This window comes from Larus michahellis, chromosome 3 (genome assembly GCF_964199755.1).
Source record: "Larus michahellis chromosome 3, bLarMic1.1, whole genome shotgun sequence".
Classification (NCBI taxonomy): Eukaryota; Metazoa; Chordata; class Aves; order Charadriiformes; family Laridae; genus Larus; species Larus michahellis.
In genome coordinates, this window is record NC_133898.1 from 65,596,255 (window position 1) to 65,611,137 (window position 14,883).

The window sequence follows — 14,883 nt, forward strand, 5'->3', positions numbered from 1 at the left end:
AATGAGCAGTTTTCCCATAGAGTAACATCTGTGCTTGAGCAGAAAGGAGCTGTATGTTTAAAAAAATCTAATGGGGCAGGATGAGGATGATCAGACTTAGTCTTATTAGACAGTGGGGTTTTCTTGCATATTGGTAGGGGTTTTTTTGTTTAAATAAGATAAATGGCCCAATCTCTGTAGTTACGTATTTTGTATTTGTGGTTGCATTAAAACAAAACACATGTAGTGTGTCAAGAACGAAGAGCATGGAATTATAACTGGGGTTACCCTTCCTTGACAACAAGACATGACACTATTTAGTTAGAGCAAAAACTATTTAGTTTAGACCAAAGTCAGTATTCAACAGAGACTAAGTTGCTGGCATCTATTAGCAGTCTTCATCGCTGACTGTAGTTCAAGTGTAGTCTGTTCACAAAACTCCTAAAAGTATGTGGAGTTTCATGTTCCTTCTTTGTCTTTCAAAGACAGCTAAAATAGTTCAGTTATCTTTATTTGCTCTAACTCTTGTCAATGTATGCGGGGTTTGAGAGTAATTTTATTTCTCTCTGTACAAGCATTAGCAGCGAAAAAGAGATGCTCTAGAGAGTAATGCAGGCTCCTGGTTAACTGACATCTGTGCGTGCTGTCAGTGTTTAACCGAGTCCTCTGTGACACCTGTGAACACTGAGTCATCTTGAGATTTGAATTTCTAAAACTATTTTGTTAATGTTGTAGAAGAGAGAGTCGAGTACAATTCATGGTCTTCTGTAGCAAGGTAGACTAATTTTGACATGACAGTCTGTTTTGGTCGCCAGGAGAGGCTGTGGTACTAGGATCTTAAAGAGATTTTGTTTCAAAATCTCTGCAAAGCCATGTGAATATAATTACTTCCAACATTCTTACGAAAATTGTGTCAAATGAACTAGCAGCCTGTTCCATTACTTTGTGATTGGTCCTACAATTCTAGCAAAATTCCTTTAAAAGTTGGTGGATATTTTCACAGTGCCGCTTGGCTGGAATCTTTGTTTTCTTAAGACTTAAATAGTGGATAAAGCTACACGTATTTAATTTTGTGAGGTACAGTTGAATTTCACTGCAGGCTTAGCAAGATGTTACTAATACATCTGAAGAAATTTGTGGTAAGTGTAAGGGTATCAGTCATTTATATAATATGCTTGAGTAGGAAATTATGTTAGTGATGTTAACGTGATGTTAGTGAAGTACAAACTCACAGGAAGGTGTTTGTTTTAGAGCTAGAGTTATGCCAAACTAGTGTTGCTCCCTCTGCAGTAGGCTGGTGTGGTGGCAAAACGTTGGGGTGGAGAAGGCAATAAAGTTACTCCAGTAAGTTACCTGTCATGTTTGATACACGTTGTTACATATTGTTCACATCTTTTTTAGTTTTTTAATCTCTGATTTATTTAATTACTAAACAAAAAAAATACAGAAATTGCACTCATCTTTGACCTAATCTATTGTAGTGGCTAAAGTTAATTATTGGTGAAAAACTTCATAGTCAGCCATGCATTAGTAAAACTACTACATAATTTGGAGTAATCGGTAGGGCAGTTTAGAGTCAGCTATGTTTTTGTAAAGGAGTGAAGTTGTAAATTGGAACTGATACATAATGGTATGAAGGTTCCCACAGCACCTTCCTTTGGGCTGATTTGTTACTGACAGGACTTTGGTCTGCAAAATTTCAGGAGTCAAAAGGATTACATATAGTACCTTCATTTTCTCTGCTTTGTTTTTAGCTCAGCTCACTAATAGTTGAAAACTGTTACCATGTAGCTCTTCAGTGATTCCATTAAATTAGCGATCTCTTTGTGGAGAAAAATTCATCAGTCTGTATGTTGCTCTTGTGAACAGGCTTGTCAGAGAGCTGAGAAAGTCATAGACAAGGAAGTGGAAGCATATCAGATCCTCCAAAGCTCCTCTTCTGGAGCAAGGACAAGGTGCATTTATACACCATCTTGGTAATGCTTGTTTTGCTTCTGGGTTATACAGATTTCAGCATCTAGAGCTGATAAACCTGAGCCTGCCATGATGGCAGGTTGGTCTGGCACATTCACTTGTAAGATAAGTGTACAAGAAGAATCTCTGCTTTAGTTTTGGTCTGTGTCCTCTATGTGATGCTCTGTAGTGATGTGTCTAGGGCCTTTGCTTGTTTTTCTGTAGTAGCAGCGAAGTAGCTTTCAGTAGATATACCCTGACTTTCCTTCCCTTGCTCCCCAGATCACCCTCTGCATGGCAGGAAAGAGAAAGACACATGGGATGATGGAGTTCCTTTACGCACACCTCTCCAAAGCTTCAGTGCAGCATATTTTCCACAAATGGAGTGACTATGAGAGAAACCTTTTAGTTTTCTTTCTCTCTCTCTCACAGCCTTAGTAATTAAAGAAGAAAACGAGGATGCTAAATACACATTTTCGGATGTATGCTGGTTGAGAATGAGGCCTAGAGGGGAAGATAAGATGGGAAGGGAAAGTTTGTGACTGACAGTGGATTATAATTGCCTACAAGAAGTTATTTTTATCAGATCAAGACTCCCTCTAACATTAAGTCCTCAATCTAAAGAATTTTAGTACTACAGCCTTTAAAATCCCTGTACAGTCGCAAGTCGTACAAGCACATCTTGATGAGTAAGCAAGATGCGATAGAAGGTACCAGCTTGGATTCAGTGGTGGCATCCTCTAACTTCTGTTGTTTGACAGCTCCACAGATAATTTACACAGAGAATACAATGCCTTCTTATCTTGCTCAATGCTTGCAGGTATTTCTCTTTACATTTGCTTATGCACTGTTTTGATTTAATTTAGTTGCAGTATCATTTGATCCTGGTCAATAGTTCAACCCACTTAACTAGCAAGCAGGGGAATAAATGAAACCAATTTTGACTAGCTCTTTCTCAGTCAAGTGGGTTGTCTGGCAAGCGAAGAGTGTAATAAATAGGTTTTGGGACTATTTACAGGCTCACACACTAGAAAATAGAGAGCCATGCTTACCAGTTTCGTTACATAATTCAGTGTCACATCCAGATGACGGGATTGCACCTGTGTTTTTATCGCAGCCAAAAATGCATTTTTTGGCTCGTGCTTTGATGTTTCCCCATAAAAATATACAGATTACACCAGAAAATTGAAGGGTTTTGCTACATTGCGTGAAAAAAATATTTAAGCATGCATGTACATTTATGTGATCATAGCTTTTGCCTCCAGTCATGTTCTGTCTCCTTCTTCCACAATACAGTATACCTGAAATAACTTCATGAGAGCTCATGGTTGCAGGTCTGGCTTGTTTGTCACTGAGAGGAAGATTTGTCCTAGATTCAACGCAGGTTCAACTTCTGCTATTATTTAAATATCAAAGAAAATATTTTAAATAAATAAAATCATTTGCAGTGTTTATGTGTGAGTATTAGCATTTATTTCACAAGCGTGTATATAGATGCATATATGCAGCCATGTTTTATTAAACAGGTAAAAAAAAAATCATATTAGTTCTCTATGATGAACTGCTGTGGTTTCAGTGTGGTGCAATGGGTATCAGAACCTGCCCAGGTGATCTTTCTAAGGTGTTACTCACTGTTCCTGGTACATTGCTGATAACGTTGAAGCCAGCAGAGTCAGTCACCGAGTGCGGTCCATTTTATTGCCTGTGCCTGATTCAGTCAAGGTCGTGTCTTGTTGGACCCTGAAGATGTTTGCCTTCTAAGTTGAAGCAGTTTGAATTCCTTTTACATCCTCTTCTTTCTGAAGGACATAATCGTATCACTCTTAGGCTAGTCAGAAGGTTCAAGGATGGTTTCTGAGGCCCTGTTATTGATGGTTCATGGTGGTCAACCTGTGCGTGGTGCTCATTAACCCTCACCGCTCTGGCAGGACACACACTTCAGCGTCATGGCTGAACTAGTGGTGCCAGGTCTCATGGCTGTAGAAATGTGACCAGAAAATCAACCCATGAACAGACTACCTGTGTAAATAGATTATGTAAAGGAAAGATGTCATAAAAACCACTTTCATTGAGGCAAGACTTGTTATCTTGTTGCTTGACCTTCACTTTCTCTGGTGTCAAGCACAAAACCATCTTGCCCTCATCTCACAATTTTCTAATTGGTGCCTCAGAGCTGAGAAGATGACACCAAGCTGTGCTCGCCACAGCTTGTGTTACCGTGTGAACTGCCTCGTCTCTTGTGAATAAAATGAAAACTCCGTCATTTTGGATCAAATCCTGACTTCAGTAAAAGTGTGGAATGGCAAGTTGTTACGGATTTTTATTTTTTTTTTTCATGAGGCTGGGATTTTGCCATCAGCTGTAGATAGGAGTTGTACTGCTGAAATAGTGCCCTTTGTGGCTGTCTCGGACTATAAATGGAAACCCCCAGGATGTGAGGTTTGGTCTTCATTGGGTATGGTAACACTAGGTGAGAATATTGGAAAAACTGTCTACATGGAAACAGCCTCTGGATACTTCAGGGAGAGAAGATATAAAACAAAAGGCGCTCTCAACAGAAATGATTGTTACATTGCCAGATGGTATAAGGTAATTTGGAAAGAAAGAGTAAAGATATATTATCTACCCCAAGGTGCTTTCATTGTGATTTGAATATAAAATGTGTGAAGTCTTGGGTACAAGTGTTGGAACTGACAGTGGCTTAGAGCTGCGGTTTTCTTTTTTTTTTTTCGTTATAACCCATCTGAGAAAGGAACTTGCTGGGTTCCTGAGGCCATTGTAGTTCCAGCAGAGTTTGTGAGCTTGCAGCCTGGACTGTACCTTAGCTGCATGGTATGCTTCTTTCCCCTGTGAAATCCCATTATCTGAGTTTGGAACTGCTGGTTAAGATGTGAGAAACTTACATTTCATTTCAGTTTGTGCATGATGTCATTTTGGTATTTTTTTTATTTTTTTTTTTTTTAATGAGGTCTGATACCTTCTTGTTTCAAGTGGTGTAATTTCAGAGATTTTTTTTTTCCTGCTTCTGGTGCAGTTCAGCGTAAAAAAGACACAGGAAAACAATACTTACAATAGGTTTGCAAGGTTCTAGTGTGATATTTCATTCTAGTGTAACCTACCTGTCCTGTGTATCTAGTTCTCCAGCTGAAGCTCAGTAGCACCAAACTGAAGTGCCTTATCACTGATAACTGGGTTTGTCTTTGCACTTTCCCGTTTTCAGATGTAATTTTGAAAGACTCTTGCACCTGATGGGTTGATTAGAGGGGAAATGAGCTATTTTCTTTTTTTAAATACTACAAACAAAATAAAAAGAACAAAGAGGAAAAAGCCCAGATCAACCAAAGCTTATGACGTGATTTTAGAATGCGTAACCTTGGGCAAAAAGGGCCAGTTATTGGAGTAGTTCTTGAGTAACCTAATTGTTTGATAAGGATCCTTGCCTGTTTAAGTTGTTGTTGGTTGTTGGAAACATTCCATTTCTAAATTTGTGCCTTGCTGCATACCCTGAGGTATGTGTACAACCCACTGTAATTGCACAGTTTATTATTTTATTAATGAGAGCTATGATAATGTGTTGGCTCATGAATTCCCTCCAGTCCAGGTATGGTCTCCTAATTGCCCAGGGTTCTGCAATTCCATCGTTTGTTCCGGAGATGGTGATGGAGAGCAAAAGCAAAGCCCTTACAAGCATGGTTTAAAGAACTCAGGCCTTGCCCTAAAGCCTGTATTTGGTGTGATATTGCAACCAAAGGCTGGAAAAGGTAGGATACCTTTTTAACATACACCTAATGAATAATAATAGAAGCGGCAGAAGTAAATTCTTACTACATAATCCCAAGTACCTGAGGCTTTGCCAGCTGGAAGGAGAGGGTTGCACACCTTAATTGGCCTTCCTAACCATAACAGAGCACCCCTTAGTACGTCTTTGATCTGGGACTCTCCTGCCTGCCTCTTTGCCCAAGTGGCTGTAAGACTCACGCTTGGCTTGCTGTGAGGCACACAGCAGTGAGCAAGCATCTGGCATGCAACAGCGGCTCCGCTTTTTAATGAGCCTCTAGGGTAGCAGGCGTACCAGGGTGCTCATTCCCATGTTCCGGAAGCTATTTTTGTGTGCAGATACCAGATTGGTAGTAGAAGAGCAGGGAGTAGCATCCGCGGAGGTGTGGTCTGTGGAGGAGTTGGGGAAATCCAGTTTACTGTGTCTGTAACTCTGGAGACCAAACTTTCCCGTAAAAAGCCATGGCAAAACACCACAACCTCAAACAACTCACCCTTGTTCCTCAGCGCTGCCCGGCTTTACTGGTAGGCTGTGAACTTCTGACCCTGGGCTTGCAAGATCTGGGGAACTCTCTTGAGGATGTGATGGCAGCCGGGGTACCCCCCAGCCTGCGGGACAGGGGGACAGTGAGCTGCCACTGAGCCGCCACCTTACTGGGGTGGCTGGTACGACTTTCCACAGCTTCTGAAACTGCTCATTGCAGCGCTTGGCTCTTCTACAAGGGCTTTTCATAGCTGTAGCCCCTGTGGCTTGCTGCAGCATGGTTTTCTGGTGGAACAGATGGTATATTACGTAGAAAGTTACTGTATTTTTGTATCACCGACTTCTATTTATTTATTTCGCTGTTTGTCTTCCCCCCCCCCTTTTTTTTTTTTTTAAAGTGGGCATATAGCTTAAGTGCAGAACTTGGAATTGGTATTGAATTTGCCTTTGATATATCAATCTTTATGCTTGTGTATGTGTGCAGTATTTTACACTGAGTAGTGTGTGCTTTCTGAAGTTTTAGTGAACAGATTTTCGTCATTTGGATTGAAATTAGTTCCCAATACTGTAAGGGAAAAAAAGCCGATGGAAGAAGATCTTTGAAAGGAAAAGTAAATGTCTTCTTAGACAAGCTTTGTACTCACTGGAGTACAGTTTCATTTTTAAATCAGTAGATGTGTTTTCTGTATCTAATCTTTGTTTTTTTAATTGCTATCATCTGGTCAATTTGAGTGAAAATGCTATTCCCATAAGAAAAATATTTATTCTAAATATTATTGTTGCCTAGGATCTTGTTGAATTCATGAGATACAGAAGCAGTCAAGTTGATTTAATATTTTTAACATTTTTATAGTGTTTTCTCATTGTTTCCATGAAAGCAATTTCAATAAATATTTTAGCAATTGCTTTTGGTTTCTTGAAATTGGGTTACCTATTGTTGAAAACTGCAGGTTCTTAAACATGGGTTTCAGCTCTACTTTGTCTTTATTAGACATTTGAAAGAAAATAAAAATACTCGAGCAAGCCCCACAATAAAGGCTTGCCTTTTCCCCGACTTAGCTTCCAGGACTTAATGTGTTTTGTCCGAAGGATCTCCCTAAGTTGTTACTTATAAAAGATAGTTACAGTCCCAGGGTTTTGGTTCCTCTTAGCCAAATCACTTTCATATGTTAACTTTTCTTTTCTATGTGTGTATATATATATTATTATATATGCACATGTACAGATATATTATTTTATGCATATACACACGCACATACATGAGTATGTGTGTACATATGTGTACACACACATATATGCTCTCATACTATGTCTATGGACACTTGCCCACACCTGTAATGGATGGGTTAATCTCACTTGAAATTTAAGGTTTATGTTTTCATCCTAAACCAGATCCTTTCCACATAATCGCAGTAGTGTTTTTCCAGTAGCTTCTAAAGAGGTGGCTGAGTGTCCTCGTGTCTGGAGACCCCCTGAGGTACGTGGGAGGAGAGACTGGTGCTGGTGGCAGAGTCCTCCTGGGGCAGGAGAGCACGGCACGGGGCAGCCGAGAGCGATAGATGAGAAGACAAAAAATGGGGGATACTTCAGGAATTTCTGATTGCCACCACTTAACTGGTGGTTGGATTGTGTCCTTCAGCAGTGGGCAGTCCCTCACGCCACATCCCATGTACAGCCATATTTAGGCAGGGTACCAGGTTCACAGTGAAAAACAAGCCCACCCACTTCAGTTTTCTGCCATATATATTTTGAAGATAAATAATATCTGCTGTCAGGTGTTTGGCAGCTTGGACCTTTATTGGCCTTGTTTTCCTCATAAAAGTGGCACAGGATATTTTAATTATCCGTTTATAGGGTTGCTTGAGAGAGTTCCCTTAGTGATGAGATAGTTCAACGAAAAATCTCAAGGTGATGGCTTTTCCACTTGCACTTCTCAAACGTTCCTTCAGATGAAAGTGAGAGAATTACAAAAGCCCTGTATGTAGTTTAAATTCCCAAGTGATACAATGTACTGGCTTCGTTCTAAGTATTACACAGATGGGTTGTAAAGGGTAAAAGTGTAACTGAGTTTGTGGGAATCTGTAAATATTTTGTAGGTAGCCAACTTTGCTTAGGAGTTGTTTTTCAAATGTATTTGTACTTACTGCAGCCAACTTCTATTTTGGGTGGAAAAGCACATGTTTTCATCAGCATAGCAAGGGCACTGGCAGTGAGGCCAGTTCACAGTTTGCATCTGTCCCGTTGCACCTGTACCTTCATCTAAAGTTTCGAACTTTAGGTGAAAAAACCCAACATAACAGATACAGCTCTTAAAAATATTAGGGTCGTATTTGGATGGAGAGTATACTGCAGAGAACATATGGCACTTTCTCACCTCAAACCATGATAGAGATGGTTTAATACCATTTTTCAGCTAACTGAACAGTGAGATGTAATTACCTGAAGATTAACTCTCAGGACATGGATGGGTGTGTGAAAACACTGCTCCTCTTTATTATATTCTGCGTTCTTTAACAGACGCTGGATTGCAACGGGCAGCCATACGTGTATGAAAAATGCCTATTGCGATACCATGTGCCGGTGCTGGATGGTTACCCAGCCTGGCCGCGTCCCGCGGTCGTGCCATGCGGCAATTGTCTCGGTACCGTCAAAAGTACAAACTTTGGGTGCATTTCTTTCATTCTTGGATGTGGGGCTAGAAATAGTTGACCAAACTTGTTCTGAGTGAGTGTGGTACTTTATGGTCAGATTTCACAAGATTTAATATTTCTCTTATGTGTTGTTTAGGATGTGGTGCACAGTGGAAGCGTTCTTACAGTACTTTGAAGGTTTTGTCCCCTTTTTCCTTTTCTCAGGAGAATGTCACTACCCATTGCGGTGTATGATATGGGCTGGATTCTGATCCAGCACCCACATTTTTAAGGGTCAGATTCTGGTCCTTCCTCCTAAAGTCCCCTTAAAGGGACTTCACTCTGATTGAACTAATCCAAACTGTCTTTGTAAAGTTAATGCTTTTTGATTTGATGCAGAGTTAAAATCAGATTTTCTTCCTCAGATTGTGTATTGTGTACTGCAAGTCATTGCCAACACCAAAGACTTATGTGTCCACTTTTTTTTTATTGGAAAGAGTCCTGATGATTAATGCCAGACTGTCAACCTTCAGATTAAGTCTTCAAGCTAATGTCAGAACAAGAAGCAGTAGAGGTTTCTTCATGCTGACTAGGCAGGGAATCTTCAAGATAAGCTGTCTTTGAAAAATTTACCTGTAAAGGAAAGGGTAGAAAACAACCCAACCAGCTCATATCCTTGTAGAAGAATATGTTTTTAACAGTATATCCGAAGTGTTTAGTTTATAAATAATTAAAAAAATTATCTCTGACCTTCTTTTAGTAAAATGAGCAGTTTTGCTAAGCCTTGCGTATGTCCCATGAAAGGTACAACTTATTATCACTCCAAGATACAGACTGGTGGTTCCCTAGTTTCAGCTGTAATAGTCTGAATTACTAGGGCTGAAAGACTGGTTTCAGTTCCTGGTGTGACCACAAGGCGGTTATTGCAGAAAACATGGTAAAAATACTTCTCCTCAGCTAGTGATGGTAATATGAGATGAGGATCAGGAAAAGCATTTTCCAAACTCCTTGTAACCTTTTTTGTCAAGGTTCGTTGAATTAACTTGTCTATTTGAAAATCGGCTTCTATCAAGTGGAGCACTGCTACCCAATCTGTCTCATTCACTGTACAGAGGAAAAGTCTACTGTCCTGGACACTAGAGGTTGTTGCTGGGACATGCTTATTGTGGAATGACTGGATTTATCACTGTATTTTGACATGCTGTTCAGACGCTAACAAAAATGGGTCTAGAATGTGTGTCACGAGTGAGAGCGTACCGTAAGCCTGTCTTTCCCCCTGCCCCAGGAGAGGATCACAGAATGGTTTGCGTTGGAAGGGATCTTAAAGAAATCTGCTTCCAACGCCGCTGCCATGGGCAGGGACACCTCCCACTAGACCAGGTTGCTCAAAGCCTCATCCAGCCTGGTCTATGAACACTTCCAGGGATCAGGTCTACCCACACCATTTCTTATGGGCGGTTGTTCAGACTACTGTTTAAAACCTCCAGTGGTGGAGACTCTGAAGCCTCCTTGGATGGTTCCGTTTGGATTCTTATCAATGCTTTCCATTAAAAAAGGTCTTCTAATGTTTAACTTAAGAAAGTAGTAATGGTGGTAGGACTGCAATCCAGGTTCTCCCTGCGCTTGCCAGGCAAGTATACTGATGATTTACCCAGGGTCAGATGGACAACCTGTGGGACAATCAGTCACCGAATGCTGAACTCCCACATGCCACTGCACAACTCCTCTGCCTTCACCCTTTTCCTGAAGCTGGGCCTTTATCTGCTTCAGAAAGGCAGGGGCAAAATTTAAAAGAAGCGTCTGTGTTCGCTTTGCTGGGTTGTCAGCCATATCTGTCGTTTTACACTCCAGTTTTGCCCCAAATGCATTCACAAAACATGTTTTACTCCATGGGATCCAAAAATATGTAAGGCTTGGTTTCCAGATCCTTGCAGAAGTATGGGCTGTAGCGGGAGCTTAGTGCATTTCTATATTGCAGTAATATTCTTACACAAGCTGTACAAGAAAAATAAGAGCAGCATGGCTCCTGAGCAAATATTGTTTCTAGTCACATACGATACTTTGCAGCTGAGCCTGGTAACACGCTGCTTAGCTGTTTTGCTATGCAAGTGCAGAGAACGCTGTTAGCGATAAAGCCACTGCTGGTTTCTCCTCCAAAACCTCCCTCCTTGCAGTGCATTGGAAATGACTGAACTTTGGCCCTCAATCTGCTGACACCCTGAGGGAGTGTAAATGTAATGACGTCTTTGCTTGTTTCAGCTGCACAACAGGAAACGCTCATGGCCTCCCCTTCTTCCTGCTCTGAGAAAGTGCTGCCTTTTTTTTTTCTCTCTCTTTTTTTTTTTTTTTTTTTTTTTTTCCCTGCCTTCCCCTGCAGTCGAGCAGGCTGAGACCTAGTTTCAGGTCTGGGCTCGGCATCCAGCCGGTGCTCGCACAGGGCCCCCATGGCTGCTGCCCCCTCACCTCCCTACTGCTCTGCCGTGGTGGTGATGCCAGAAATACGAGCCGTTTAATTTTTTATTTTATTTTATTTTATTTTTTTCCCCCTCCCCTGGAGAAGTGACTGAGAAGAGAACACAGTTATGTGGCCATGCTTTGCTCCACGGAGCATGTCACTGGATACAGCTCAGCTGCAAAGACCAGGATGGTCAGGTGATGATTTTCCTTGGGGAGACTACATCACTTGCGTAATATAGAGGACACACTGCCAGGTGGGCATTCAGGGATCCTGGAATACGGTCCCGATAGCGCTGAATAATGCTGAATATACAGGGCCTGAACAGATTTCTTTGCGTTGCTGGAATGCGGAGGCTTGCTTCTTGCAGAGCATTGATGGGAAACCTGTTTAACCCTCTCCGGCTGCTGCTTTTACACTTCGTAACCAAAACAGGGATATGAGTAAGAATGGTTATTGAAGAAACACAAGCATTTTGCAGCTAACTCGGGAAGGAGGATTTTGTCTCATCAGTGTCAGCCAAAACATTAAAGCGATACAGGGTTCTTGCGAGTGAAATTGATTGGTTCAATGTTCAACTGTTATTCTCTAATGGTTGCGGGGGGGGAAACGGATCAGTCTTTAAAAAAATAAAACGTATTTGCATAAAAAATGAAACGAGTTTGCATATTGTGGTGTGAGAAGAGGCACTGAGCAGTCTAGAGTACAGTCTCCGGAATTTGAAAGATTTAATTAACTTTGAATGTAAACACTGCCGGTGTGGTTGCTTATTCATTTGTTTAATGTTGCATAGGCATATTATTTGAGGAGCAGCTTTTGTCTGGGCTCTGCAAGAAGCAAGTTGTGGATTTACCTCATGAATCTGTCGCGCTACCTAGCTAAATAACTGCTGTTTTTAACCAGCTGGAGTTGCGTAACCCGAATCGTGCCTGGCAAGATGCTTGCAAGCAGGGAGAAGCAAGAAAGGCAAAGAAATAGCAGCACTCAACCTTTAGCGGAATAGGATATGCCCGGGTTTTGAAATTAAATACTGTGTGTTAGTACTCTCAGCCGTACAGACGAGGTCCAGGCTATTCCTTATGAGGATGTGTCTTGAAACAAAGTCTTGGGATGGGAATGTTTAACAGGCAGAAGAGTGAATTTGCTCAGGCATGTGCAGTCCTTGGAGGGTTTTGTATACATGCATGCCAAATTCCACCCCTCTTGACCGCCTTCACCGCCCCCCCCACCCCCGCCTCTTGTTGTTCCTCTGGAAAAGGACTGTAGAATAATACATGGGAAAAGTCTCTTAAATGGGACTGATTTCACATGTAAAAGAAAATAAGTTGATGAGCTGCGATTGCCCCTATAAAGTGTTATATAAATCTCTTTTCTTCTCTTAAATATGCCCCTATAGGGTCATTAGGCAAGTATATACTAAATAGTCCTCTCTCTCAAGAGACTTTGCAACCAGTTTATGCAAAAGGGGAAGCCAAGTAGTTATATGAACACATTAGAATAAAAGCAATTGATTTTAAGTTAAATCTTCCTTTAATAATATTTCCTTGACAATTTTCTCTGCTGTTACTCAGTTCTGATCTTCAAAGTCATGCTGAGTTGTTAAGCCTGGGATGACCTTTTGCTTTGGTGGCGTGGATACAAAAATTAAATAATAATATTAGGAAATAAAGGCATGAGATTAACAGGTCTTTAGGAAAGCAGTGGAAATAATGACTTTTTAGGAAAGGATTGGTTTAGTGCTTATGAATTCCCCGTCAAACTGTTCTGCTCCCTCTCATTTTGACCAAGCAATTCTGTATTTTTCTTTCCTTTCATCTATAGGTGAAATAGGTGTGCCGTAGGGTTATTAACTACTGTATTTTGAGATTGTATTGGTTTTTAACAACAAATATTTAAAAATGAGTGCTGATATTTATGGTCTCCTCTTACATACTGCCAGACGTGCACATGTACACAGGGGCTGATTATGCGTTAGTACAGACAAGAGCTGAGATGTTATAATGAGAAACAGTTACCTCTGTGAGCTGCCTCTGTAGCTCGCACCATTGCTGATAATCTCAGCACGGAGAAGAAGAGATGAACAAGCACAGACGGAAACATGTATTTTCTCACACCCGAAGCCATTCAGGTCATGGCCAAGGGATGTCGAAAAGGCACTATAAGGAAGAGGGCCGTGTTGCTTTCATTACGTCCTTATTTTCCAAACAAATGCAGGATTTCTCTTGGGCTGTCAGTGCAACATCCTTCAGAACTTGCTTTTTAGGAAAACTTAAATTTCAGTCTTCAGGAGAATTTTCATTTATCATGCTGAACTGATGTAGTTTTATGTAGTCATGTGTTACCCTTACAACGGCAGAAGCTTAGAGCTGGGGATCTAGGTAGTGGCATATAAGGACACAAAGATCTTGTAGGTGGAGAAAGACCTTTCCCTGAATCTGCATGATTGTAACAAAATATAGAGTTCACCAAATGCTTTCCATTTCTATTGACTCCAGTACTCATTACTTTTGACTCCGTAGTGGTAGTTGGCTGGCTAATAGTAATGCGCTTTCTGCAGCGCCATGATTTTCTTAATACAAATGAATATTATGTGGGGCATCATATTAAAGTGTTGCAAGTTTTGTGCACGCTATCGATATTAGCATGGTTGCAGTTTACTGATGTGGTTAATTAGGAGGGTTTGAGTGTCCTTTACTTGAATTTCCCATACTCTTTTGGATGAGAAGTCCTCATGGTTTCGTCAGGACCTGAGATTTGTAAGGCTGGGAGGGTAGGATGGAGCACTGTGGGACGCATGGGAGCTCTCACCCCACATTTCGGCAGAATCTGTGGGATGGGCATCACTGCAGAGGGGGTTGTTGTGGCTGCTTTATCTTGTCTGGTGAGAGCCTTTGCCAGCAGAGGTGGGCTGATGGCTGCCGGGGTGCGAGCTGGGGCTGTGCTGGCCGCGGCAGAAGCCACGTCAGATGGGCACTGCTGGGCTCGGCGCGAGGGTTGTTCACCCTCTGCCGTGGGAGGTGTGGGCTGGCCTTGATTTCTGGTGGAGTTTCTATTGAGATCAGTGCGATCTGAGTGAGCAGAGTTGGGCGAGTATGTGGCTGCCAGGCGAAAGAAAGTAACTGCCATGAGTGACAACTGATGCATGGGCAGGGAGGGGGTGTATCTGCGTGTGTCCAGGCAGCCGCTTGCTCAGGAGTAACCTCTCACATCCCGAGGTCCTTGACTAGATCTTCAGACGTTAATAGTTCTGGTCGTAAGGCTCTGTAGAGAAGGATTCCTTGCCCTCCAAGTTGCTGTACACAGTTGTTCCATTTTCCTTGCTTTTGTTAAAAGCCCGTGTACCTTGTCCATTCAAACCCTTAAGTCTTGTCAGGTTATTGAGTTGTTCCCATATTGCAGCAAGACTTGAAATAATTACCAACTCAGTTTCACCGTTTTTGCCAGTTAAAAAGAGGTAAAATTTAATTTACACTAATTATTTAACTACATGAGATGCTCAGCATGAAAATAACTAGGTGCAAATTAAGATTAAATAAGTAAAGAAAAAAATACGCTGTGCGTTACTTTTTTCATATTTAGCATTCTATTTGTATTTCATTACCAGT

At 41.3% G+C, this 14,883-nt stretch overlaps 1 protein-coding gene across 6 annotated transcripts in view; it reads left to right on the plus strand.

Annotated features, from left to right (window-relative positions):
* Nucleotides 1–14,883, plus strand: part of HIVEP2 (HIVEP zinc finger 2) — a 144,429-nt gene that overhangs the window by 6,685 nt on the left and 122,861 nt on the right. Inside the window, exon 1 of one of the 6 annotated variants that reach the window (XM_074580547.1) lies at nt 10,843–11,534. The exons of the other annotated variants lie outside the window; for them this stretch is intronic. The gene's annotated coding sequence lies outside the window, so the exon portion shown is untranslated. Of the gene's footprint in view, nt 1–10,842; nt 11,535–14,883 lie in introns of those variants that run through there. 6 annotated transcript variants of the gene reach the window in all.